General features: G+C 36.4%; 1 long non-coding RNA gene across 1 annotated transcript in view; it reads left to right on the top strand.

The window, feature by feature from the left end:
- LOC138691283 (uncharacterized) overlaps positions 1 to 26,308 on the top strand; it is a 666,235-nt gene that overhangs the window by 466,206 nt on the left and 173,721 nt on the right. The gene's annotated exons all lie outside the window — the stretch shown is intronic.

Raw genomic sequence — 26,308 nt, 5'->3', positions numbered from 1 at the left:
GGACGTCATCACCTGCAATTCACTGCGGGCACTAATTTCGTAATTTTCCCGTAATGGAAATGTCAGCTAGTGTTTATTTTTCCGAGTACAAAGTACTTGCTCGGCCGAACTATGTTTTGACAATTTGTATCGGAAAACAAAAGCCACTTTCCATCCGAATGACTATTAAACCAAAGCGAGGTGTAAAACAACAGTCGAAATTCAACCGAGTATTAAATGACCGGTCACTCGAAAACGTGCAGTGAGCGCGTGGGCGATACTGACAAATTACTCGCTAACCAACGCAGTTTGCAATTTTTCATGCCTCTTCCCTCTCCGAAAGAGACGTGTTTTTGCGTTTTTGGCCGGGCCACCGCTCATTAAATCTCTTCTCTCCCTTGGTCCGCCAGAAATAAAAGTATTCACAGCACATGCAGACATTTGCGTTGAGTTAACAAGTGGGTTTAAACGGGCCCGTTTTATTGGCCGTGATGTCTCAGTAATGCGATCGCGGTCCGCACAGCTCCCACGTCCATTTCCGAGGTTGTAAACGCGAGGTGCGAAAGTCTACCAGCCGATAGTCGCGCAATTAATATCTGCACCTGTTTCGCACGAGCTAATATCGGAATTATTTCATTGGGGTTTTGTTCTGTTACTGTAAATCGTTTGTAATTAATAAATTTATTCTTCTCAAATAAGGCTATTTCAAAGTAAAGTACTGTAAAAAAAAGGGGGAAATCTCTGTGATTATGTGTAAAGCCTATACAGTAATTAATGTAATGGAATTAGAGTAAATAAATAGTTTGCTGCAAAATTTAAGTATGCCAGTTGTCATATTTGTGATTTATGAGTGTTTCTATGTACTCATCTTAAGAATGTGATTCTAGTGTAAGAATTTAAAATTTTATTTTAGAAATATTAGAGACTTTTATTTTTGTGAATTACCGTTATGTATAATCTGTGTAGGTCTAATCAGAATCTTAAATTTTAATTAACAAAAAATAGGTATGTTTGGTGAACAATGTAAAATTGCATGTCATTCTCAAGTCTTTCTATCAAAACGGAACTGTCCCCGAACACAAGCTTTGCTTTTTCGGGGTACTTTCATGTAGCGTTTTTTATGTATATGTTATTATTAAATAAATCTAATCTTATCTAGTCTAATCTAATATCTCAAGGTATTGATAATATGCAGTAGATCCTATATGCTAAAGAAACTTGGGGACTAATAATTAATTATTATAAGACTGAATGACTTATATGATAGTAGAAAGTAATTGGCAACCTAATTTAGAAATACAAAGGTAAGAAATAAAAGAAGTCCAAACATTTTTTCTTACACTTACACATTTATTTATTTATTTATTTATTTATTTATTTATTTATTTATTTCTACAGTAGGGTAAATCCCCAATTACAATAGACAGTACAAATATTTGCTTAGAGCCACCGGCGTAGCTCAGTCGGTTAAGGCGCTTGCCTGCCGATTCGGAGTTGCGTTCGGGAGCGGGTTTGAATCCCGCTTGGGCTGATTACCTGGTTGGGTTTTTTCCGAGGTTTTCCGCAACCATAAGGCAATTGTCAGGTAATCTATGGCGAATCCTCGCCCTCATCTCGCGAAATATCATCTCGCTATCATTAATCCCATCGACGCTAAATAACCTCGTAGTTGAAATAACCAAGTAAAAGAAATATTTACTTAGAACATAAAATTGGAGGTAACATGAAAAAAAGAGATAAAAACAGATACAAATGCAAAGTACAAGTGTAAATACAAATGAAAAAGGAAAAAAAAAAAAACAGACAAATATATACTCCGAAAAGGGAAAGGAGCTCAGTTAAAATTTGAATTGTCATAATGTTTTTTGTTGTTTTCCACAACTTTGTAAAACTGGAGGTACCTCGTTTTTGCAAGAGACCTTCAATTCTTTGAACGTTTCTAAAACAAAATTAATACTATTTTCATTAACGTCACATGGTCTTGAACAACTAAATATAGTTAATAATAGAAATATAACAACGCATGATTGTGACCTACCTACTTGCTCATGTCACGCCTCGAGTATATTCTCACAAGTTAAATATTTAAGTATTATTATTGATCAACATTTAAAATGGGACAAGCATAACCCCTTCCTGTGTAACAGAGTGCGTAAAACAATCCACAAATTTTCCATTTTACTTTTGTACCTATTTATTTTCTGCGTACCGTGCACTTAACTCTGCTTCAATCAATAATTCCGTTTGCTATATTAGGTTGGGGAGGAATGGCAAAATCGACACTCCACCCTTTAAATTTGCTTCAAAAATGAGTTATCAAAATTTTCTATATAAATCTTTAGATTACCCGACAAAATTAATGTTTCAGGAATTTGGTGTATCAAATCTAGAATAAATTTATAAACAAAAATTGCTGATTTACTTCCATAAAGATCACAATAAATCCTCATGATTACTGTACGAGACAAAACTACAGTTTCTTTCTAAAGATCGCCAAATGCCACACAACTGCTGGATTAAAACACAGCAGAAATTTTGGACCCAGAATATATAATGCATTAATTACGGCTTACCCTGAACTAAGTATACTTAATACACATAGATTTAGGAAACGAATTAGATTAATTATTTAATTGTTTTGTTTTTCTTTTAAACTAATTGAGTTAAAAATTGATACTGTAATATTCATGTACTTCTGTATTTTCTATTGTTATATATTACTACATGCTGTATGTATATATATTTTACCATATATTAATGTTATTGTATTCAATAAACTCTCTTAATTTTGTGATATATTTTGTATAACTGATCTGAACTACCCCCGAGCACGAGCTTCTGCTCTTTCGGGCTGCAACGCATAATGTAGCGCAAGTGTAATGTATTAAATAAATAAATTTGAAATAAATGAATAAATTTGAATTTCAAAAAAGCAAAATTGCAATAAGGGCATTAAATAGTGTATGGTGGGACAAAAGTTCAACCACAAATATACTGCTCAAAAAATGTAGCGAAACAGTTTTCTCGTCTGCTGTAAATTCTTGGTATACGCCTCTGAAATTATTAACATTACTTACAGTTCTTGATTTATATTTCAGTAACTATTATTCTAACATTAAATAATTTATTTCTTCATTACCAATTGTCATTTTCACTAGTAATATAAAATAATCTCCCTTTAAAGTTAGTTTAAGCTCTGATATAGCAAATGATAAGCATTATATTAGGCCTATACTCGTATCGGGACTGTAGCATTTTAGAAAGCGACTTCTTACAACGAGGCGACTCCCTTGCGACTGTTTTATTTTATTTCATAACATCATAAGGCTTTGCCTCTATCCGGGTGATATGTAATCGTATTCCCGTCACCTTCTTTAATGCAAGTCATATTTTCAACTTAACATTTTCAAGGAAAATAACGATTTGAAGTAGACTATTCATAGCCTTAAACCGCATCAACCTGTTACAAATTTCTTAGAAGGCAGGAAATTACAACTTCGTCCCGTTCAATTATGCCATTACACGTTGACGCTGTTCTGTATGAATAGCTGTGAGGCTTTTTCCCTGCATTTTTCCCACAGTCGTAACTTTTTTTTTCGCTATACGAGCTGCAGAAAGGTGTGCTGTTGAAGAAGTTGTTGCCAGATTTAGACTGAAATACAAGCTTTCAGCATCGCTGACACATAGAAGTGGTTTCTGGTGTTCTGTCTGTGTATGGTATTATCTCGAAAATCCAGAACGCATTATGCTCCTATTCAATATTTCGAGGCAGTTTATTCTGTAAAAACCTGCGCGGTATGGCGCTACGTTATAGAACTGGAGACCACGTTTTTGATTTCCGATGTTTTTCTTTATTAAATAATAGTTTTGTAAATATATATATATATATATATATATATATATATATATATATTTCTTCCTTTCTCTTTCCCTTTCTTTTTCTTTTTCTTTTTTTTTTCTTTTTTTTCTTTTTGATTACAGATGAATTTATCATCATGCCCTTTTATTGTGAATTTTATTTAATTTTCGTATTTTTTCTTCTTTTTTATTATTATTTTATTACATTCCATTTGTTGTATTCTTCCTTACGTTTTCCCTATTAACTATTTGTACTGAGTTGCTTTTATTATATTCCAATGTTTAGATCTGTATTTCACTTTCTTTTTTCTATTAACGATATTATTTTCATGTTGTTTAGTGTCGATATATATTTCTTCCTTTCTCTTTCCCTTTCTTTTTCTTTTTCTTTTTTTTTTTTCTTTTTTTTCTTTTTGATTACAGATGAATTTATCATCATGCCCTTTTATTGTGAATTTTATTTAATTTTCGTATTTTATTTTTTCTTCTTTTTTATTATTATTTTATTACATTCCATTTGTTGTATTCTTCCTTACGTTTTCCCTATTAACTATTTGTACTGAGTTGCTTTTATTATATTCCAATGTTTAGATCTGTATTTCACTTTCTTTTTTCTATTAACGGTATTATTTTCATGTTGTTTAGTGTCGATTTTAATATGTTATTATTTTGTTTAATATGTTAGTATTCTGTTCTTTGACTTTTTGTTAAATTTTCACTGCTTGTTTACTTTGTGACCTGGTAGAGTGTAAGAGAAGGCCCTATAGCAGCGTTGCCAGACAGAGACTAAACGGAGGGGAGCGCTCCACTAGACTCGTTGCGTGCTCCGGTGTTTCCACAGACATAAGCAAGTTCACGCTCCGACTCTAGCTCCACAACCGGTTTTGGAGCTTACAACTCTGACACTACTGCCCTATAGCCTTAACTCTGCCAGTATAAATAAATGAATTATTATTAGTTTCGCACGTTTTATAGTCCAATGATCCAGTTCAGCGTTTCTCAAACTATGGTCCGCGGACCACCTGTGGTCCTCGAGGTCTGCCCTTGTGGTCCTTCAAAAAAGACAGAAGAAAAAATAAAATTCAAACGAATTGCGTATCATACTGTAGCTTAAAATCTCAGGGTTTGGAAATGACACATGGCAATCGAATTTCACTTTTTCTCCCAGTACAGACATTTTATGAAATGTATTACCCTACTCGTCTATCGACTTCCCACTCTACTCTCAGTAACAAAAGAGGGATTTAAAGCACTATACAGGGTGTTAAAAATACGGGGCATATTTTCAGGTATGTATTTCCCACATGTAGACAATCAAAATAGTTCATTACAACATTTGTCCGGAAATGCTTCATTTCCGAGTTATGGCCTTCACAACATTGAAATTCACCGGAACGTTTTTCTTTCCGCAGGTCGTTTTCATTACAGAAGATGTTCAAAATGTCCACCTCCTGCTTGAATACAGACCTCATATCAATGTCTCATTGACCTGCGAACACGATCCCAAACTCCAGGAGTATTGCGTATGTCCTCAGAACATGCCACAATTCGATTCCGAAGGGATTCCAAATCAGGCACCGGAGACGAATAAACCAATGATTTTAAATGGCCCCACAAGTAGAAATCGAGAGGGTTCAGATCAGGTGAGCGTGGAGGCCAAGCAATTGGACCACCTCTACCTATCCATCGATCAGGAAGCCTTCGATCCAAGTACCGGCGAGCCGTACGACTGAAGTGTGCAGGAGCGCCATCATGCAAGAAGTGAATGTGTTGACGATTGATCAGTGGAGTGTCTTCTAAAACATGAGGTATGGTGTTTTCCAGGAAGTTTGTGTACGCCTGCCCCGTAAGTCTGTTTACAAGTACATGGGGTCCAACTAATCGATCACCAATGATACCGGCCCACATGTTGAGGGAGAACCGCACCTGGTGATGAGATGGAACAGTTGCACGTGGGTTTTCATACGCCCATACATGCTAATTGTGGAAATTTGTTATGCCATCTCGTGTGAACTGTGCTTCATCTGTAAATAAAACTAAGGCAGGAAAGTTCGGATTTACACCACACTGCTGCAAGAACCACTGACAGAACCTAACTCGTGCAGGGTAATCTGCTGGTAACAGGGCCTGTACACGTTGCAAATGATAAGGATACAATTGATACTCTTTCAACAGTCTCCAGACAGTCGTATGAGGAACATTGACTTGCAACGCTACCCTTCGTGTGCTGATAGCAGGAGTCATGTTCACAGCCTCCAGAATCTCCTCCTGTACTTCTGGAGTTGTAGATCTTGGTCGTCCCCTTCCCAAACCAGGAGAGTTAAATTTTCCATACTCGCACAGACGGTAATGGAGACGTACAAATGTCTTCCGATCTGGACATTGTCGCTGTGGGTATCTCTCCTGGTACTAACGACGAGCCAGCGCAGCATTGCCGTCCGCCTTGCCGTACATGAAGTGTATCTCTGCCAACTCTTGATTTGAATACATGTCGCACAGTCTAACGCCTACACAACACTGAATGTAACCTTCGCCTCGGAATGAACTGTCAGAGTGCCCTCTTAATGTCTCCTTTGACGGCAACGACCTGCGGAAAGAAAAACGTTCCGGTGAATTTCAATGTTGTGAAGGCCATAACTCGGAAATAAAGCATTTCCGGACACATGTTGTAATGATCTATTTTGATTGTCTACATGTGGAAAATACATACCTGAAATTATGCCCCGTACTTTTGAAACATCCTGTATACGTGGTGTTTCTCGACATCTTTTCCCTGCACATCTGGCGCCGCGCCTGTAACCCAGCTCAGGGACCACCCGAATTCATAACAGAGGACCAAAGTATCGAACCTTAATTCAATTTCAAAATATAAATATAGGCCTATTGGTATTAACATATGCTACGAAAATGATACATTTGCTTTCGAAGGAAACAAGAGTAAGGTGGTCCGCGGAACTGTTCTGACTTTAAAAAGTGGTCCCCACTTCAAAAAAGTTTGAGAAACGCTGATCCAGTTAACCTCTCTCAGAAATAAATACCAGTTTTTCCCCTCACTGCTTGTGTTTATCACTGATACCTATGATCAAATAATTTTGGATGGAAGATGAACTATCCGCTGCACTCTTGTTAGGGTAAAATAAGCCTATGCCACTTAAATGCTAGTAAATATTTCACTCGCAAGCAAACATTCTCATTGGGGCAGAGAAAAAAGTTAATTTATTTCCTTCCACCATGTTAATAACGTCGAAACAAGTGTTTGTACAAATTTGACCACTCGAGCGCAATTACGAGGGCAATCCTGGAAACAAGTTTTCCTGGGGCCGTTTACAGAAAGAAAACACAATTTCATGGAAATATTTATTGGAACAGATACAGCAGTTGTTTAGCTATTTTTCAAGATATTCTCCACCGGAATTGAGACATTGTCATACCGTGGGATCAACAGAGAGGTGCAGACGGCTGTCACACACTGATTCCGATCCCAGACGGAAACAGGGAAACAAAAATCATTACTAACGCAAATCTGTGGTTGTTGCAAATGTCCATATACCCTCACCATGCAAGCATACATCCTATTGACGTAAGCTATTCTGGACGTCCGCTGAGAAGTGATAGGTGATATGCGCAAGAAACTACGTAGTAATCCTTAAATGACGTTACCGCGAAGAAAGAGCACCGCTGGAAGGAGAGTTATGTAGAAGTAAGAGTTTCGTCACCACCATCATGACGCTATAAGAAAGTACTTTTTTTACGACCCTTCATGTTTTGCTGCGTCTTTTTAAGTTTCTCAATTCTTTTTTTTTTTTAATCTCTTTCAGTAAGCATAGCAGATATTCCTCTAATGCTTACACTTTCAGTTTATTAACTTGCTAAAAATGCATTACTTCATAATTCAATTTTTTACTAAATTTTCGTATTTCATTGTTATCCAATTTGTTTGTTTTTAATGTAGTCTCTGCGCTTTGAACTTGAAGCTGTTCTTTCTTGTAATCCTAGTCTCAGAAAACTCTTTTTAATAGGTCTCCAATTCTCATATTTATATCCTAGTAATGAATGGTTTCTGTATAGATTGCAAACACTGTTGTCTTGCAAATGGATGTTGTTTCGTAAAAATACTTGAGGAAGTAAACATTTCACTGAAATCAGAGTGGGGTGTTCTTACAATAGGTCAGCGTCCCATGCAATATATTATTTAATATTGCTATTGATATAGAGTGTATCTAAATTCAATACTCAAACTTCTAGGGATAATACAAGAGGCCAAAACAAACCTTTTTTATTAATTAATTTATTATTTTATCACTAAGGAGGCATTGAGAATAATATTTTTAGCTTTGGAACAATCATTAATACAATATGGTATAATAAATTGGGGTGAAGAAGCATCATCTGTACTTAATCTATTAATTTTATTACACAGAAGATTAATAAAAATTTGTCTGATCAAAAATATGGATTACCCAACAAATTTAATTTATACAGATTTTAATGTATTGCCTATTGAAGAAATTTATAAATATAGTTTACTAACTTACTACCACAGAAATCAAATAAAACATAAATCTAATCGACATGAATATCGTACTCGAAGACACAAGTCTACTTTCCCATTAATTCAGCTTAAATGTCATACAAGTGCAGCTTTTAAACATGGTGCTAGTTTCGGCCCAAGACTTTATAATAAAATTACAAACCATTTTCCAAATTTGAAATATTTTAAGATTGAAGCTTTTAAAAAAGAAATTTATAAAATTATCCATGATATATAATATTAACAAATGTATTTTTTTACCTTTTATATCTGTCGACTATATTCATGTTTTTATTGAATATCAATGGCTTCTGTCGGATTGTGAATTTATATTAAATGTGTATTTTTCTCTCTTTTTCTCTTTCTTCTTTATTCTTGCTCTTGTGTTGTATTTATTGGTTTGAATTAAGTTACTTATTGTATTTAGTAAACTGTCTGTGTAAATTTATGTTATATTATTGACTAAGACCACACCGTACACGAGCCTGGCTCTTACGGTAGTGGCTAGAAACATTTTTGTTTTATAAATGTAATTTGTACTCACTGGCTAGCTAGTTAAATAAATAAATACATTTAGCTATGTGAAAAAATTACTTTGGCTCGGAAACCAATTGAATCGCTATTTGTTAAAAAGACGGAAGTCACTTTTTTTTATTTAATTTTTTATTGAAATGTGTTCTCTTACTATAGACACATAATTTTATGTTAAAAGAACTTAAAAAGACCAGTACAAATGGTTAAAATTGAACATAACATTTTATAATTTATGTTAAAAGGGTGGATGTTCTCTACAGTTTTTGTAAAATGTATATTTTTGGACTTCTGCCCTTTTAACAAATAGCGATTCAATTATAAAACGACAAAACCAGGAACTACTGTACTGTAAGGAATAAAGAATACAGTTGTAATGTTACTTACGACTAGACAGTGGATGCGGGATGACTTAAGGAAAAGTGAAGTTGTTTCCTATCAGAGTATATGGCACGTGCCGCGCCGTCCGTCTTTTGTGTACCTGGCGAGTACAGGAGCGTACAAAACGAAGGAACCCCAGTCCGAACATTGCAACGCAATGTGTGCAGTTGTGTTATCCTGCTCAAGTATTTAGTACGCGTTGAATATGTTGTGCTGATCCATTCATAACGGCAAAACGTTAAATTCGCTCAGAGATACGAAATGCAATTAAGAAGTATGAGAGTGACATTTTATGTATTAACGAAGACGATATCCTGTGTAATGTATGTAAAATTGAAATAAAAAGTAGAACAACTCAGGCTATAGAGAAACATTGCAACAGTACATAGCACAGGAAATGCGTTGAAATGAAATCTGAGGAACCATCTACATCATCATCATCATCATCATCATCATCATCATCACTTAGTAGTGCGGGCCTAACGACATGTGCAACATGATGCTCAGTGCAAATATTCCACTAAAGAAATTGAGTGATCCCCATTTTAGAGGTTTTCTTCAGAAGTTCTCTCTATATAAAAACTGTTTAAGCGATAGGCGAAGACGATTCAGCTTCGACAACTTACGATAATATATCGTCGTTTACTGCAACGCTGGTAATTGCATCAATGATGACGAGGACTGAACTTTGCAAGGTATGTACTACAGTACGTTATTTTTCTTTTCCTTCTGACTGTACGGAGATACAGTAGCATGTTGACGTCGTCTGTTTACGTTTAAAACCTGTTCAGCCAATGGTGTGAATGAAAAAAATGTAACATATAGTAAATGTGCACTTACATTCAACGATAAGTCATCCCGCATCCACTGCCTACTTATTTATTTATTTATTTATTTATTTATTTATTTATTTATTTATTTATTTATTTATTTATTTATTTATTTATTTAATCTGGTAGAGATAAGGCCATCAGGCCTTCTCTTCCCCTCTACCAGGGGATTACGACTACAATATTAAGAATACAATTACAATTATAATTGCAATTAATATTAAATTTACAAATACAATAAAAATCAAAGTACTAAAAGATTAGGGTAAGGTCGGGTGAGTCGCCCCACATTTAAATAATCTAATATTAAGACTAATTAAATTCAAAATTTATTAACGAAATACAAATGAAATTGTAAAAGACACACTTAAGAACATGTTAAAGAACATTTTCAGTGTCTGTCAGCACTCTGTTTCTGCTTGTTTATAATAAAGTAGAATAGCACGCAACGGCCAACTCTCCCGACAGTGCGGGTGAGATGCCCCACGACTGAGGGTGAAAGGCCCCACTCACTTGTTTCTGTTTTGTCTTTTAAATAACTTTCCATACAAATCGCAACGATCACCATACATTGTATATTCTTCATGAATCCACTTTTTGCAATCCAAACACTTTATCCAGTCGCACCTGCATAAAGATCCTCATATCCGGCACACATTTCGTCCTCATCTTCTACGATTAAGGGCCCAGGTTCGTCCTTAACCTCGGAGTCAGTTCTGTGCTGACGTTTGGAAATAGGTACGCTTGCTATAGGCCTCTTGTGAATTCGACCTTTCTCCAGAAATTTCGGACGATTTTTGGCCATGTTTTCGTCTGAAGTGAAGACGGCTTCCGACTGTTTTCTTTTTGGTTGGTTTTGTGGCAGTGTCGGTAAAGGAGAAATTTCCTGCATTATTTTACGTGGTGTAGCTACTATTTACCATGCCTCCATCATTTTGGTCGTCGTTATTGCCCACAAGATTGCCAGAAGCTGAGGAAGCTCCCACAAGATCAGGAGGTCCTTCAGATTTCACTTCCATATTCTTTGGAGATTTAGAAGGCTCATTTTCATTTTGACTGTTTTGGTCTAGGCCTTCTTTGACAGCTTGACCAGAGAGGAGGAATGCATTTTCCGGGACTGCAGAAAGGTCGGAAGGGAATGTTCATGTGGCTCAAAATCCAGACATGCCATTTCCCGTGGTTGCAGCTTTCCTCAGGCTTTACTCAGAAGATACCTAAATTGTAGTCTGCTTAGCTTCCTGTTTTCATTTGTCACCATCCACGTTCGACAGGCTTCATAAAAGCAAGACTTCAAGGATTTGAAGAAACTACGATCTAGTGGTTGTAGGTAATGAGTTGTATGACTGGGCAGATACAAGAGGATTTCATCATCAGCAATGGCGAAGTCTAGAAGTTTTATGTTGCTTACATGTTAAAAACATGACCTGGCTTTTGCAGCAAGTCTTCCTTTTGAAGCATTTTTTCCAGCATTTGAAAATACTTTCTGACTTCGTCCTTGCTCATTCCTTGAGCTCTGTTCAAAGACATCTTCCGCTTTCCTAATACTAATTTCAGGATGGCGCCTCATGAACGATTTAAACCAGTGCTTGTCAGCTTGCCTTTGTGGACGGAAAAAGGATATTTGATTCCCAGCTCTTGAGCTATTTTGAATGCCATGATTTTTACATAGTTTCTGGTGGGTGAAAAATCCAACTTCTTGCATTTTCTGAATATGCGTCAACAGCTTATTCTCCGCTTCATCGCCTAAACATGCAAGACGGGCCAAGTGACTTTTTGTAGTTCGAACTGGTCATTCGCCTTCTTGGTGTTCTAGATAGAATGCCAAAATTTCGAGAGGCTTCATCACACCTATTTTATTCTCCCTAACGGCATCGATGGCACTTTTCAAATCGTCCTCTGTCCAACGGCCACGGACATCATTTTTCCTCTTGTAAACTGTTGACATTTCCTATAAAAGGAAATTTCATTGTGCTCTTTCTTCATTCTTACTTTTTAATCAATAACAAGTTTGTACCAATTTATTCGCAATGAAATTGCGTAACTACAAACAGACTTTTATGTATCCCAGAATAATAATAATAATAATAATAATAATAATAATAATAATAATAATAATAATAATAATAATAAGGTAATAACAAAAATCCAATATCACCTACAATAACTTAAGAAATTATCACGAATTTATAATTTAATGGCTTGATTTTACTAGGCATGTTAAATGACACTTCGATTAAAATTGTCAAAATTTGCAAGTGGTCTGAATAATTGTGATGAATATTAACATTTTAATATGGATTATTTTAATATTTCAATTGCTTCAATGATGGAATAATACTTTTAATAATAATATTCTCTCGAAAGTAAACTTTGTCATGTGGGGCATCTCTCCCTCATCGAAGTGGGGCATCACTCCCTCACATGGAGGGTGAGAAGCCCCAGCAAATAATTTGTCTTCCAGGAAAGAATTAGCTTTGAAAAGGTCACTGGCATATAACTCGATTGTTCAACTAACATTTTAAGTGACAAAAGGTTTTAAATAATCCCTTACCTCGTCTATAAGAAGGTTTCACCAAACTAGTATAAAAATTTCTTCCAGGTAGATCGGCTCCTCGTCCTCAACCTAACGGAATACTGTGGATATTTCGACACACAAAATACAATAGATAGCTCCCGTCGAACGTTCACACCAAACTGAAGATACGGACAAGAAATAATTTCTTTCCTAACATTTCTTATGTCCTTATGAGAGGGCGGGGCGACTCTCCCTCTGGGGCGTCTCACCCGAACTTACCCTAAATGATTAATAAAAGCTAGACAGTTTATTGTAAAAGTTAAGAAGAGAGAAGCATTTCTTTTATTGATTAAGTAAAAATTAAACCTACTCTACGCACTCATGCCTCAAAACCGTTTAAATTTGTAATCATTTACGAAAAATGTTCAAAAGTGCGGTGTCCTGCATCAATACAGAGTATATACAAACGTGAAAACAAATTCGTCATCAATTTGTACACTTCCATTTGAGATTCTCGCATTGTATATTTTTCTCTTACGGATAGCAGGTGTGATCTTTCGAGACGGTCCCACTTGAGGGAATAACGAACCTGCCTATTCGAGCTCCAAGTCAGTCTTGACTCCAGAGGATCGTATCCGAGAAGGGCCAGTCCTCAGGGATGTGTTGGAGTAGTCGTAACTCTATAGCTTTGTTAAGTAATCCGTCAAGGGGAGGGAACCTTACACAAATCTATCTTGCGAAGGACGGACTACCCGTCTAAAGTAATTGATATTGATCAGGGAATTAGCCGGAGAGTTTGGGTTTGTGGAGGAAATTTCATGTTACAAACCACATTACTGCAAAAATGTTGATCTGAAGATGTGAAATATTGCCTTAGCGTCTCTTGTGTATACTACTGTCTAGTCGCTTTGTTTGATGACTATTCATTCCTAGACGCAGAATTTGTATGTAAATACTGTACGTATCCTATTCATTCTTATATACACATTTATTGATCTTTTGGTTTTAAGATATTATCATGCCAATAATTCTGCTACAGAAAAGAATAATAAAAATATGCCTTAATAAACCTCTTGATTATCCTTCAGAGCTGCTGTATTCAAAATTTAAAGTATTTGACTTCCATAAAATTTATAACAATGCATTACTGAATTTTGTACATAAAAACCGAAACATATTTAATTTATATTCACATAAATATAAAACCAAAAGATCAGACAACATAATTTGCTTGACAGTTCCCAAATGTACTACAACTGTAGCAGATAATCACAGTAGCAACTTCGGTCCAAGGCTTTATAACATGATAATAGATAAATTCAGAAACATACAATTTGCTAATCCTCCGTATTAAAAAAAACATATAAAAAATTGCTGTTAACAGAGAAAATTTAAAGTTCAATTATTGTGCTATGTGGTTTTTCTTCTTCTTTTTTTCTTTTATTATTTTTTACTCTGTTAGTCAGTAAAATGTCTTCACATTAACTTATGTGGAATGCCCTCTGAGCACGAGTATGTAACTTACTCTTTCTGGGGGTACTAGAGAATTCTTATATTAAAAAATCAATATGTATCTTTGTTCTGGCAATAAAGTATTATTATTATTATTATTATTATTATTATTATTATTATTATTATTATTAATGAAATTTTAATGATACAATAAAATTTTCAAGATGGTTGTTATTAGTTTTAAAACGATCAGTGAAAAAAACAATAATTACAAGTACTGTCAAACACAGTATTGAGACGTTGCTTGTATGTTTGTCAAGCATATATGAAGAGTCCACTGCAAGAGTGATGGATGTCACTTTCTTGTCGAAAATGAACCAAGACTGTCAATGCATAGCTTAAGACATATAGAATGTACATACAGAGTTATATGGCATTAACACTGATAGTCATTGTCCAGTAATGATCGGAAAATCACAGTTAAGCTTTGAGCGCTAAGCATTTCAAACTTCCAATTGCTTCTCCTGCAAAATGTATTCCAAATGACATCCATCATTCTTGCAGTGGACTCTTCATATGTAAGTTTTATGAGTTTCTCTTAGTTGGAAGGTCTTTTGACTATACTTAAAGTACAGAATACATAATATTAGCCTACATACCTACTTACAGCGTGCAAATTAATCCGAACACGACATATTTTTACATTTTCTGTCATTGTTGGCCTCACAGCTGCTCATACCGCTTTAATTGACATCTCTAGTACGTGTAATTCCATTGTTGAAGGTCTGTCATTATTTTTTTTTATAATATGTGACATTTTGCCTGTCGTTTTGTACTTATACAGTAAGCATTTCAGTTGTGTTGAAGACTTAATACTGCAATCCTGTGTACATTCTGTCGTCTTCACAAATGGATACAACTCCACGAAAACGGTCTAAAATTATAACATTAGCAGAGCATTCTTCTATGACACAGAGGCAAATTGCTGCAGAATGTCACATCAGTTTGGCTACTGTTAATTCGATCATAAAACGATACAGGGAGACTGGATCCATCACACCCCAGAAAAAAGGAAACTGTGGCCGGAAAAGGAAGACTTCACCTGCAGATGATCGTTTAATTGTCAGGAAAAGTAAATTAAATCCTAGACTAACTGCTGTCGACTTAACCCGCGAGTTAATGGCTACCACTGGGGCGAATATTCACGTCACAACAGTGCGGCGTAGGCTTTTGGAAGCTGGACGAAGGGCTCGTAAGCCTATTAAGAAGCAACTGCTAACCCCTGTTATGTGCAAAAAACGCTTAATGTGGGCAAAATTACATCAACACTGGACAGTGAATGACTGGAAGAATGTACTTTTTCCGATGAGTCTCATTTCGAGGTCCACGGCCACCGTGTTTCTTACGTACGGAAAGGATCCGAAAAAGTAACAGCAGCTCATCTCCAACAAGCACCCAAATACCCCCCTAAAGTAATGTTTTGGGGTTGTTTTACACATGAAGGGCCTGGAGCATTAATACCTATCAAGGGAATGATGAATTCTGACAAATATATTCACTTATTGGAAACCAGAATCGTACCCCAGCTGCAAAAATCATTTCCGGATGGCAGAGGTGTGTTCCAACAAGACCTGGCACCATGCCATACGTCTCGAAAAACTACAGAATTCTTCAACAAGAAGAATATTCAGGTACTCCTCTGGCCAGGCAACTCACCCGACATCAACCCCATTGAGAACTTGTGGTCAATTTGCAAAAGAAGAATGCAAAAAATGGATTGTTCTACAAAGGAGAAGATGATTTCTGCCCTCATTGGTGTATGGTTTCGCGATGAAGAAATGAAGATTTGTGGGAAATTCATGCCAAATCGTCTCAGAGCTGTTATTAGGAACAAGGGAGGCCACATAGATTACTGAGGTATGTCTTAGATCCTTTTATTATCCCGTTTGAGTGTTTTTGCATAAGTAATTACGTTGTTCGGATTAATTTGCACGCTACTGTATATGCTTTGATCACTTTATGTAATTATTACTATTATTATTATTATTATTATTATTATTATTATTATTATTATTATTATTTTATCGCATTCTACTTGATATTTTCATACTGAATTAAACCGGTGGGGTATAGGGTACAGTACATTATTTAGAACAATATAAGACAGGGACACATTGCGGACCTCCTTGGTTGTGTAGTCAACATGGTACAAGGAGCCACCGCTAAGACAACACAACATAGCAGATTACAAGAAACAGACACTCAGTCCCTTGGACGGCAGACAAATCTCTTCCATTGTCTGAAGTCAGAACTGAACCACGGATAGCTTCGATTGGAAATGTGTCGCCGGAAATAATAATAATAATAATAATAATAATAATAATAATAATAATAATAATAATAATAGAGGTATCTTAACTTAAAAGCAATGTTGCCTGATACAATATAGAAGTCTTGCAAACTTGAAACTGCATGTTTTCAGGAATAGAATGGAATGTATCATTCTAATTGTCTGGTTGTTTCCTTCGTTAAAAGAGCTCGTTTTTCTGCATCATTTGCCTAAGAACAAGATTGTTGATAATTGGTAGTGCATGACGGAATTTATTTGTGTTGAGTAATAAATTGTCTTCAGCTCGTGCAATGCTTGGTAGTAGTACAGCGTTCGTTCGACAGATGGCGACGTGTGTAACTGTAGAAACCGTGGTACAAATATCTGCCGAGAGATGGCGGAAGTACAGTGCTTCGCTGAAAATTAATAGAATTTTCGACCCTTGTAACTTGTAACAGATTTATGAAATAAAACGTTTTCTACAGAGATATTAACGTTCTGTTTCGTGAGTTTCTCTGCATTAATCTCCATTTAATATTTTCACCGCAGGAGTTATTAATCACCGATGAGCGACACATTGAGTGCTTAATTGATGAAAAGAAAGCTATACAGTATGTATGTGTCCAGTCGGTATGGGATATTTCGAAGCATATTTTTTTTTAATATAACTAAAGAAACAATGGAAAATAATGGCTAATAACGAGAGAATGGAACTACAGATCACCAACGCACGTAGCTAGTTATTTCAGTTCCAAATTATAATTTGCCAACACTTTAAGCCTTGACCAGGGTGCGAATTAACGGGGGATGGGGGGATTTCCCCCTCTCTTAAATTCATATTAACATCCCTGCCAGGGATAACTTCTATCCCCCCTAACAAAATATAATTGTTTTAATACGAGTGTACTTTATGAAGTACAGTATAAAGTAAGCAAATAAAATAATATTGATGTATTTTCATCACCGGCAATCTGAAAATCAATAACTTCGGAATTACACATCTTATCTTAAGCCTGCTCATGGATATAATTATTAAAATAATCAAGATGCAAGACAAGCAAGTTAGTGCGACCAAGCGTTGAACGGTATCGACTGAGGATAATAATTTTATGTATGGTATTCCCTATCTAGGATTCTATCCCCTCCTCATCAGAAATCTTAATTCGCACCCTGGTCTTGACAGTTCATCACATTGACAGCAGACAGACTTTATGCTTGTAGGATTATAATTCATGATCGTGTTTTTACATAGCTTTAAAGCTCCCCCTAATTAAGCCATTGCGTACTATATACGTCACTGCCGGAAACGCTACTAGCTTTATAATGTTTGATACTGAGAGAACTGGATTTTGATTTTATAGATAGTGATTTTAAAATTCATCTATCTCGGATAACATTTTCTACAGTGAAGTAAAAAGTTGTAGAAATTGTAAAAAATTGTAATTGTAATCGTGTAAAATGTTGACTTGTTCCACATCTTAAAGCTTCACCGATATGTAAGATCTGTGCAATATAATAAACGAAAAAAAAAAAAAATGTGGCATGTATCATCTCTGGTTGAGTGGAAGAGAAGGCCAGATAGCCTTAACTCTTCCAGGGAAAATAAAGCTATTATTATTATTATTATTATTATTATTATTATTATTATTATTATTATTATTATTAACAACGGATTGCGTAAAAGATTTGGGAATATTCATTGACAGTAAATTATATTTTCATAGTCACGTTGATTGCATTATTTACAATCACGCAATCGGAATGTTAGGAATAATACGGTCAATAACTTTTATTTTTTCCACGCCCGATTCTCTTTTAATGCATTACTATACATTGGTGCGATCAAAACTCGAATATGCATCTGTAGCTTGGAACTCGATTACAACTACAGACTCGGCTAAATTAGAAAATATACAAAGGAAATGTATATCTTTATGTTCATTAAGATTTCTGTCCATTAATTCCAGGTACAGTTATGAGAGAAAATGTGAATATTTTAATTGTCAAAATCTATATGCTAGACGCCATGAGCTAGATTATCTGTTCTTTTGTAAAGTACTCAAAGGTGATATATCCTGTGACTCTTTCTTAAACAATATTACCTTACGTATTCCAACAAAAGATATGAAAGCTCATAAACTATTCTATTTTCGAAATTCGAAATTTCTTTCACCAGTCTTCAGATGCATTGAAAATGCCAACATGCATAGCTGCGAATTCGATCCCTTCAATGTATAGACTTAATTTGCTCTTGGCAACGATTTATCATTTATGTATTCTTTTAGGCATTATACTCAGTTATCATTGTCTCATAGTATTCCTAGTTATGTATTTTAAAGTCATCCATTATTCATCCATTCATCGTCATTATTGTAATTAACTGTAATTGTATTTATGTGTAATAATTATTTTTTGTATTTTTTTATATATTCTTTGTGCTGAACTGTAATTGGCCTCTGGCTGTTGTACAGCACATTAAATAAATAAATAAATAAATAAATAAAAATAAAAATCTCTGTCGAAACTGCTTTTATTGTAACAGTCGTTAGCAAATTGACAGTTCGTCAAGCAAAATATAAATTGGCCTTTAGTGAAATAAGATGTTAAGAATCACGTGACAAGGGAAGGGGATACCCAGTACATATTTCCTGAAAATTATCCAATAGCCTGCTTCGAAGCATATAGAACATTCCTTGAAAACAATAAATGACTTCCAGCAAGTGTAATGGGTGCATAACATTTTGGACGATGAGGCGCATTTGAAGTTAAGCTGGGGTGTTGGCTACTCCTAATGTGATGAAATAAAAACTTTAAATTAATTAGTTTTCTCTACTAATTGTAAAATAATGATGAATATAGAAAGTGAAGAGCGTACGTCGGTCACTTAATGTCTTGATGTATAAATGTTGTAAATAATGTAAGAATGGGATTGCTGGCCCTAATACAGGAATGCGAAGGGCTAGCAGGACCGAACATGTTGGGTGACAATAAATCATAATTACTGTATAACTTGTAAAATACTAGAACCAAAGCCTAGAACACATCCTTTGAGAAGGTTGTATTCAGTTGAAAATATATAAGACATAATTATGGTTCCTTAACCTACCATGATCTGAAGCCTGATTAGTGTAATATGTAGCTAGTCAGCGATGTATGCAACGGAGGGGGAAAGAACTAGCAACCCTATCCCATTATCTCCTGGCTTAGTGTCATATGTGGTGCCCTGTTGCTAGCCACAATACTAGCGCATACGATGGTTTTTCAGACTTCTTATTGTGAATATCTGTCGCAGAACGGCCAGTTCGGCTGTTCCACTTGAAGTACTCGTAGTGAGCAAGGAGATAATATATTAACATAAGCCATGTAACCTGAAATCCAAATCAGTTGATTGCTGTTACTGCAGATTCATAATAATCCTGTTTATCTCGCCGACCGGCATTTCATAACCTCTGCAGTTGAAAGCTGTTAGATAAAACGTTAAGTAATTAGATCCATACGAGCCTCCAATGATATCCTAAGCTTGCAAACACCTTATCTGATAAGTCTTAATTCACTCTGAACAAATGTGCATTCGACAGAGGTGGAGAGTTAGTGCAAGCGGCGAAAGTATCGCTTCCCTATTACATTGTTCCACTACCCATCTATCTATCTATCTATCTATCTATCTATCTATCTATCTATCTATCTATCTATCTATCTATCTATCTATCTATCTATCTATCTATCTATCTATCTATCTATCTATCTGTCTGTCTGTCTGTCTGTCTGTCTGTCTATCTATCTATCTCCTTGTCTGTCTGCCTCTGCCTCTATCTGTGTCTGTCTCCATCGTCGTCTGTGTCTGTCTCTGTCTCTGTCGTGCGTGTCTTTGCCTCTGTGTCTTTGTCTGTCTTTGCCTCAGAGTTTCTTTCCCTCTGCCTCTGTGTCTGTCTCTGTCCCAGCATCTGTCTCTGTCTTTGCCTCTGTGTCTGTCTCTGTCTCTGTGCGTGTCTCTGCCTCTGTGTCTGTCTGCTTCTGTGTCTGTCTCTGCCTCTGTGTTTGTCTTTGCCTCTGCGTCTGTCTCTGCCTCTGTCTTTGTCTGTCTCTGCCTCTGTGTCTGTCTCTGCTTCTGTGTCTGTCTCTGCTTCTGTCTCTGTCTCTGCCACTTTGTCTCTGTCTCTGCCTCTTTGTCTGTCTCTGTCTCTGCCTCTTTGTCTGTCTCTGTCTCTGCTTCTGTGTCTGTCTCTGCTTCTGTTTCTGTCTTTGTCTTTGTCTCTGCCTCTGTGTCTGTCTCTGCTTCTGTGTCTGCCTCTGTCACTTCATCTCTGCCTCTGTCTTTGTCTGTCTCTGCCTCTGCTTCTGTGCCTGTCTCTGTTTCTGTCTCTGTCTCTGTGTTTGTCTCTGCCTCTTTTTCTCTGCTATGCCTCTTTGTCTGTCTCTGTTTCTGCTTCTGTGTATGTCTCTGCGTCTGCGTCTGTCTCTGCCTCTGTCTGTCTCTGTCTTTGCCTCTGTCTGTCTCTGTCTTTGCCTCTGTGTCTGTTTCTGCTTCTGTCTGTCTCTGCCTCTGTGTTTGTCTCTGCCTCTGCCTCTTTTTCTCTGCCCATGCCTCTTTGTCTGTCTCTGCTTCTGTGTATGTCTCTGCCTCTGCGTTTGTCTCTGCCTCTGCGTCTGTCTCTGCCTCTGTCTCTTTGTCTGTCTCTGTCTTTGCCTCTGTGTCTGTTTCTGCTTCTGTCTGTCTCTGCCTCTGCGTCTGTCTCTGCCTCTGTCTGTCTCTGTCTTTGCCTCTGTCTGTCTCTGTCTTTGCCTCTGTGTCTGTTTCTGCTTCTGTCTGTCTCTGCCTCTGTGTTTGTCTCTGCCTCTGCCTCTGCCTCTTTTTCTCTGCCCATGCCTCTTTGTCTGTCTCTGTCTCTGCTTCTGTGTATGTCTCTGCCTCTGCGTTTGTCTCTGCCTCTGCGTCTGTCTCTGCCTCTGTCTCTTTGTCTGTCTCTGTCTTTGCCTCTGTGTCTGTTTCTGCTTCTGTCTGTCTCTGCCTCTGCGTCTATCTCTGCCTCTGCCTCTTTGTCTGTCTCTGTCTCTGCATCTGTGTCTGTCTCTGCCTGTGTGCTTGTCTTTGTGTCAGTCTGTCTCTGCCTCTATGTCTGTCTATGTCTCGGTGTCTGTCTTTGTCTCTGCGTCTGTGTCTCTCTATCTCTGCATCTGTGTCTGTCTCTGCCTGTATGCCTGTTTTTGCGTCAGTCTCTCTGCCTCTGTGTCTGTCTCTGTCTCTGTGTTTATCTATGCCTCTGTGTTTGTCTCTGCCTCTGTGTCTGTTTCTGCGTCAGAGTGTCTCTGCCTCTGTCTGTCTGTCTGTCTTTGACTGTCTGTGTTTAATTGTGCATCCTAAATATTATAAATAAATCAAATTAAAGCATAACAAACTTCATATGTTATTTCGCTAGACTATTCTCATCATTATACGGCTGAAATACGAAGATTAATCCGGTAACTACTGTGGAGGCGTAAATCGTTTATCTCCAATCGAGGAGTGCATACAAGATGACTGGCGCTTCTTTTTGTTTACTTGAGGGACAAGGTTGGTTTGGATGACCCCTCATGCAGTATATCCCAAAATTCGCACACACGAACTACATCGTGATGATGAAAATTGAGACCAGAATGTTAGTGACAAAATTTCGCCCGAAGAATTTTAATTGTACATTGTGGCAGCAGTGTATATTACAAATAAATGTTGAATGGGCAACTATTTTTGTAGCTCGCTGTTATTCTTCTGATTACCTGCTTGGGTTTCTCCGAGGTTTTCCCCAACCTTTAGTATCGAATATCAGGTAATCTATGGCGAATCCTCAGTCTCATCTCGCTATCACCAATCCCATCGACGCTAAATAATCTAGTAGTTGATACTGCGTCGGTAAACAACCAAATAAAAAGTTCCTTCGGCGTTGTGGCAAATATTTAACTTGTATATTCTCAGAAGAGCTTCAACAAAGAGCAAGAGTCACGCTACGCCACTGCCACGTGGAGATTGCGGGCTGATCAAATATTCATATGTTATCGCCATCTTAGCTCGTGTGTAGAGTACCTGTATTGTGAATAAGTTTGTAGTGGATACCTATTCGTATTGGAGAGTGGGCCTGTGAAACACGCGCATCAGAAATGCTTGTTATTGATCGGTGCCAGAATTACCATAGCGTGATGGTGATGATCCATACGCAACCGTGTAAAAGGATAATGACTACCTTTGTATTGCAGAATGTTAGTTCAGTCTGTCTTGCTTACAGAAGTTTGAACAGTTGACTTTACTTAACGTATTGCTTAATAGTCTGTAGTCTGTTGATATAGAAGGGCCAGTCGTATAAATAGTTGATTGAGACAGACAAGAAATTAACCGTCACTCAATCTGAACTTAGATTTTGGTTGTATAAACACTAATTCAAGATTATTTTGTCTTGATATAATATATCGTACTACTCGCGATTTTTCTCAGTTCGACCTAGCTGAATTTTGTTTAGCAGAAGCGAAATAATTCTTTATGAAGAAAAAATTAAATAGGAGAGACTCGGCTAATTCCGCAATATTAAGAAGAAAATATATCATATTTTTATCAAAATGTTTATTGAAAAATATTATCAAGGTACGAGTATGTAGACATGGACGAAACCTTTCATTACCAAATGAGATAAACAGACCTATTAAAATGCAAATATATTTAGTTATACATACATTACAGTTGGAAAAGAACAACTCGGGTAATTCCGCAACAGTGCGGATAAATCCGCAATAGGACTTGGCTAATTCCGTACTTACTTACTTACTGGCTTTTAAGGAACCGGGAGGTTCATTGCCGCCCTCACATAAGCCCGCCATTGGTCCCTATCCTGAGCCAGATTAATCTAGTCTCTACCATCATATCCCACCTCCCTCAAATCCATTTTAATATTATCTTCCCATCTACGTCTCGGCCTCCCAAAGGTCTTTTCCCCTCTGGCCTCCCAACTAACACTCTATATGCATTTCTGGATTCGCCCATACGTGCTGCATGCCCTGCCCATCTCAAACGTCTGGATTTTATGTTCCTAATTATGTCAGGTGAAGGATATAATGCGTGCAGCTCTGCGTTGTGTAACTTTCTCCATTCTCCTGTAGCTTCATCCCTCTTAGCCCCAAATATTTTCCTAAGAACCTTATTCTCAAAAACCCTCAATCTCTGTTCCTCTCTCAAAGTGAGAGTCCAAGTTTCACAGTCATACAGAAGAACCGGTAATATAACTGTTTTGTAAATTCTAACTTTCAGATTTTTTGACAGCAGACTAGATGACAAAAGCTTCTCAACCGAATAATAACAGGCATTTCCCATATTTATTCTGTGTTTAATTTCCTGCCGAGTGTCATTTATATTTGTTACTGTTGCTCCAAGATATTTGAATTTTTCCACCTCTGGCTAATTCCGTAGTAGTAAATAATCATGAAATACATTATAATGTAACAGTGCTCACTTTCTTCACAGCTGTGTAGCAAAACCCGAAAAACAGCCAACTTTCGATGTTTCACTGTATTGCCGACAGAGGTGTCGACCAATATTCTTGATTTTTTCTATAGCACTGCAGAGGACATGCCCCCTGTTGACAGCCTCTCAAAACTTACGTTCACGCTATTGTAAAGGCGCAGTAAAATCATATATGCACTACTGCGGAATTACCCGTACTGCAGAATTAGCCGAGTCTCTCCTATTTAGTTTTCTATTGATAAGGAATTATTTAGGCTATTATTTACTTTTATTCTTGTGCTATTATCAGTGTTTATTGTATAATAATTCTTATAATATTGTTCTGCACACCGTTTTCTTTCATATCTTTAACACATTCTGTTAGTGTTAATCTTAATCTTCAACTTGGTATGTAAATTTATTACTGTATTATTGCCTTCTGGATCCTTGTGGTCGCCCTCAGTTGAGGGCAGACGATTTTTTCAAATCTTTCTCTTCCAATTAATAAGAATGTGCTTTGTTCATATTTCTTATATTTTTCAGTACTAATGACTAAGCCCCTCTGCATGGAATTTTCTGTAGTGTCTTCTGCTGTAATAGTAATATACGTTACAAGAGCGGTATGTTGAAGTTTTCATGTTCGAGGAAAAGTTTGAAAAAGCGAAACGTACTTGAGCTTTTTTAATTTCCGAGAATTGAAAGAAAACATACCGCTTGTGTATCGTACATTATTTTGTGCGAAGATCGTTTATTACATACCTGAAAGAGGAATTTATAATTAGTTGCAATGAAATCTTCATCTTGGTTTCTGTTCAATGACGGCAAATTTGCAAAACAAAAATATCTATCTTCAACATTGTTGCTTTAAAATGTTTTTTGTGTTTACTATACTCCAGCAGGCCGTGATATACGTCTGTCTTTTTTTCCTCCAGTCTATAAATGCGAACTTAAAACAAACGGTAAGGTTGTGTAATGATTTAGAGTTTACTTAATTTTTGCAAATATTTAAAAACAATAATTAACAGTGCAATTTAGGTGAAATTGCAGTGGTAAGTTTCCAATTTATAATTATTACTATATTGAACGTCTCTAAAAATAATATGTTAAAAGCCTAAAGCAGTAAAATCCATATAATAATAATAATAATATTAATAATAATAATAATTTATTTATTTAATCTGGCAGAGCTAAGGCCAGTAGGCCTTCTCTTCCGCCCAGCCAGACTCTAATTCTAATTAAATACATTTGGTTACATAGTTATTACATTAATATCTAGATCATAAAACAACATGAAAGTAAATAATGAAAATTGGATAACTAATGTTAGTGTGACAATAATAAACACTGGTAAGAAATAGTTATAATAATAATGATAATAATAATAATGGTAATAATAATAATAGTAATAATAATAATAATAATAATGAGATAATTTAGATATTTATCTGTGATATATATAACCATTAAACATTGAGAAACCTGAAACAGCTATTATTGTTGACAATAATTGTTAGAAAAATATCTCGTTAGCCTATTCTTAAATTGATTTGATGTCTGACAGTCCCTGACATTACTCGGTAGGGAATTCCAAAGTCGAGGAACAGCTACAGTGAAAGAAGATGAATATGAGGATGTTCGGTGGGATGGAATGGATAATATTGAGGAGTGTTGTGATCGTGTGTCTAGGTTATGATGGGTGGATAAATTTTGAAAACGAGACGCAAGATAGGCAGGAGTGGAAAAATGCAATATGTGAAAGAGAAGGGAAAGACAGTGGATTTTCCTACGATCTTCTAGACGGAGCTAGGACATTCCGAGGGATGGTGTTACGTGATCAGCCCGGCGAATATTGCAGACGAAACGGATGCACATATTATGAACACGTTGTAGTCTCTGCGCCGAAGTAACGCTTAGGTCAGTAAGCAGAATATCACAGTAATCGAAGTGGGGCATCACGAGTGTTTGCACTAACATTTTTTTCATGGAAAAGGGTAGAAAATTCTTCAATCGTCTAAACGAGTGGATTAATTAAAATACCTTTTTGCAGGTTTCTGCAACTTCAATGTTCCAATTTAAACTTTTATCCATATAAATACCTAGATTCTTTACTGATTCACTGAACGGAATTTCGGTGCCGTATGTCACTTAAGCGGTAAGAAGAGGTAAATTGTTATGTGTGTTAGGTTGGGAATACTGAATGTGGAATTTTAGACTTACCGCGGATTGGTTTTGTGCGGAAACCAAGCAAATACGCACGATCTCGCACAAATGTCATTACACTTCCTGTAATTTAGTACGAAAAACTGAAATCTTTCTAGAGATTCTGGAGTAGCTCCTCTGTCGCTTCGAATTCTTCAATAGTATGTACGGTTGCATTGTTTCATCTGTACTTGTGTATAAGAAGTTTTCCCATGCAGAACGCCCTACCTCTAGGATAATA

This window comes from Periplaneta americana, chromosome 16 (assembly GCF_040183065.1).
Source record: "Periplaneta americana isolate PAMFEO1 chromosome 16, P.americana_PAMFEO1_priV1, whole genome shotgun sequence".
NCBI lineage: Eukaryota > Metazoa > Arthropoda > Insecta > Blattodea > Blattidae > Periplaneta > Periplaneta americana.
Note: the sequence above shows the minus strand (reverse complement) of the source record. Positions and strands in the feature narration are given on the sequence as shown.